This window comes from Octopus bimaculoides, chromosome 28 (genome assembly GCF_001194135.2).
Source record: "Octopus bimaculoides isolate UCB-OBI-ISO-001 chromosome 28, ASM119413v2, whole genome shotgun sequence".
Lineage (NCBI taxonomy): Eukaryota > Metazoa > Mollusca > Cephalopoda > Octopoda > Octopodidae > Octopus > Octopus bimaculoides.
Window position 1 is genome coordinate 15,298,611 of NC_069008.1, and position 3,561 is coordinate 15,302,171.

The 3,561-nt window shown below is 38.7% G+C and overlaps 1 protein-coding gene across 1 annotated transcript in view; it reads left to right on the plus strand.

The window, feature by feature from the left end:
- The first annotated feature begins 1,594 nt into the window (after positions 1–1,594).
- Positions 1,595–3,561, plus strand: part of LOC106873058 (zinc finger protein 62 homolog) — a 17,114-nt gene continuing 15,147 nt past the window's right edge. The window contains exon 1 of the mRNA XM_052977609.1: positions 1,595–3,089. The gene's annotated coding sequence lies outside the window, so the exon portion shown is untranslated. The remainder of the gene's footprint in view (positions 3,090–3,561) is intronic.

Here is a 3,561-nt window from a genome sequence, read left to right on the forward strand (position 1 = left end):
ATATTTTTCTGAATCTCTCTGATTCTTTATTTATTGTCTTTGCACAGCTTCTATCGCTGGAGATGTACTCCGGTGCCCACTGTTCACTACCAGTGAACTAAGGTAACACCCCTTATTTTTCAAGCACCTTCCGGAGTATTCGAGCGGTTCCAAGCAGTGCTGTTTTCTCCAAGTGCTCCACCCTTATTGCAGCTCCTCTTTGTCCCATGTACTTCTCAAGACTTTTACTCACTATTCCCAGGGCTCCGACAATTATTGGTTGTGGTCATTTTCAGTGACCACAACTGCTTAACCTCCCAAGCTACCTGTCATATCTCTCTACTTTTCTTTCTTCATTATCGCATACCTTGTTGTTGGCAGGGTATACTATATCTATGATTCAGCATCGTTTCCTCTTTATCTCAATTAACACTATGTTTCGCTTCCTATTCTCTATCTCATGATCGCACTGAATCATAAAATCCCACAGGATCTTTGCATTATCATTTTCGATGATGCCTTCGGGTTTGTGGTCGTATCAATTTTTTTCTCTGTCAAGTCCATACTTGTTGCAAAGTGTCCAATAGACAAGCCTTGCTATATTGTCGTGGTGTCTCTTATATTCCTTCTGGGCTTGTGGCGTACATTGGCTGGTAACATGCCATACGGTTTCACCATTTTGTTCACAGATTCTGCATTTATCACTTTCTGATATGTTGTCTATTCTGTATGTAGTTTGTTGTTAGCGCTTGCTCTAGGGCAGCACAGATTAGAGCCTCCGTTTCCGGTTTTAAATTACTTTTAGTCATCCACAGACATCTTTTTTCTCTATCTGTCTTATCTTCAACATCCCTATGAAATTGTCCATGCATTCTTTTCTTTACCCACCTATTTTCAGTTTCATTGATTTTCAATTTCTTGTATAGTACTTTGTCTTTGCAATCTTTCATCCTACTCAAGCCCGACCTTCTTATTTCTAATAATAGCGGTTCTGTAGCATTTTTTACTTACCATGCTAAGTTTTCTTCTGCTCTAATGCTGCGTTCGCATCCAATAAGTCCTCTTTCTCTTCTTTTTCTTGGTACATACAGTCTGTCTGTGTCACTTTTTGGGTGGAGTGTCCCATATCTAGTTAGCAACTTCCTTGTCTTTTTGTCTAAGCTGTTTAGTTCGTCTACTGTCCATGCAATTACCACTGCTCCATATCTAAGGAGTGAAAGGACCATGGTTTTGATAGCTTCAATCTTATTCTGTCTTTTTAATTTCGACTTAAAGTTCAGTCTCAATCTGCGCAAGTACTTCACCTTAAATTTTTCTGTCATTTCTTTCTGCATCAATTTATCCATTTCCAAAATCCCCAAGTACTTATAGCCCGTCTCTTCTATCCAGTTCATAACCTGTCCCAACGGTATCATTGAACACTGGGGTTGATGTAATCGACTCATCTCCACCTCCTCCAAGCTTCTTTCGTGGCAAAAATTATTATTATTATTATTATTATTATTATTATTATTATTATTATTATTATTATCTTTCAAAATTGCTGCGCTTGTGGTAAAATTTGAAACCATTATTGTTGTTGTTGTTATTATTATTGATTGAGAGAGCAGTATATGCCCTCAAAGTGACACAGGGGTAAAATATACGAAGCCCAGTATACCCATCATGACTACCTGTCTCATAAGAGTACACCAGGCACATGCATCACAATCATATATGCGCGACATGGTGGTCCTATATCAAGGGAAACAGTGCATGATCTTGCAGACGGGACCCAGTTAGAATTTTCTTCTAGTTGAGTGACCGTACTGCTCAAATGGTCCTTGAATAAGGGTTGTTTAAGGATGTTGCACGAAACCCTATGCTTCGAGAGGTGAACTATTCAAACCCCAAAGAACTCCTCTCAACACATGGCTATGATGCTCCCCCACTAATTCTGCTCAAGATCAGAGATGCACATATCGTCAGTCGTTATTATTATTATTATTATTATTATTATTATTATTATTATTATTATTATTGAGTGAGAGAGCAGTGAATGATATCAAAGTGAGACTGGGGTGAAATATACGAAGTCGAATATACCCATCATGACTACCCATCTGATAAGGGTACACCAGGCACATGCATCGCAACCATATGTGCAGGACACGGTGATCTCATACCATTATTAACAACACATGACCTGGAAGGTGGGGCTCTGTTAAAATTTTCTGTTAGTCGAGTAGCCCTTCCCATTCAAGAGGTTCCTGAATAAGGTTTGTTTAAGAATGTTGATTGAAACACTCATGTTTCTAGAGGTGAACTATTCAAACCCCAAGGAATTCCTCTCAACACATGGCTATGATGCTCCCCCACTAATTCTGCTCGAGATCAGTGATGCATATATCATCATCCACCAAGGGACATACTCAACTTGTTATGGTCAAGCAAATCTGTGGTATTGAGCAGAATACTTGCGGTAGCCTATCTCTTATACCAAGGCAAAATGTGTAGTGGTTCTTACATGCATGAAGTGGATTCGATCTACCATAGCCAAATTTAAATTAACACTGCAACAGAAATTTTCCCACGGTGGAACAATGGTTTTTCTCAGACAGCAGTTTTACATTTTCCAGATGCCTTTAGTTAGGCCGAAATAATGTCTTCACCACTTGACACTTTCTGACCTCTTCTACATCACCAAAATCTAGAATAGAGATAATAAGACCACCAACTAAATCTATTGTTCTCAATGATATGTCTATCCTTTTGGATAGTTATAAAAACAAGAAACTCCAAGCAAGAAGTCAGTTTAGTCACCAGTCGTTAACAACTTAACGAGTCACACGGTGACGACTCAATGAGAACGAAGTCTGGCTGACCAGCTAGAACCTTGGCCAGAGGAAGAAATGAAGTTTACTGTTAGCAACTGTGAGACAACACCCAACAATTCTCACTAGCTCTAATTCTGTTCTCTTACAACATCATTCTATCGCTATCTGTGGATTACTACTAACATATTCGTATACGCCAAACTATACAAAGAAACATTCTACCACAAACTTTACTTCGCATGCCTTTGGATTTATCATAACCTGCCCGTCGAGGCAAGGGATTGTAATATAACGGTAAATAAATATTTTCTTAAAACTTCATGCATTGTTCATCGTTCGCATCCTACAACAGGCCGTTATAACAACAAATTTTTATCGTCACAGCTGCTGACTTCGACATTTCTCCCATTACAACTGGTATCTACACTAACAAAAATCTAACCGTTACAATTGGTAAACCTCGACAACAACTAAAAACTTTATCGTTACAAACTGGCCATCTCGACGTTACATCATAACAGGTATCACTTCAAAAATAAAACCCTATCGTTACATATGTACATGCTAACACTTCCAGTCAGTTAAGATCAGAAGCCATGAGAGCCAGTGTCCGGTACAGCATCAGGGCATTTATTTATCATCAGGCGGAGACGGACTATATGTAATCTGAACCTCCTCCCCTTATTTATTTATTTTTTTTTTTACGGAATCCCACGTTTTAGGCTATGGAGATACCGATTCTGAAAAAAATTGTTCGAAAAATTTC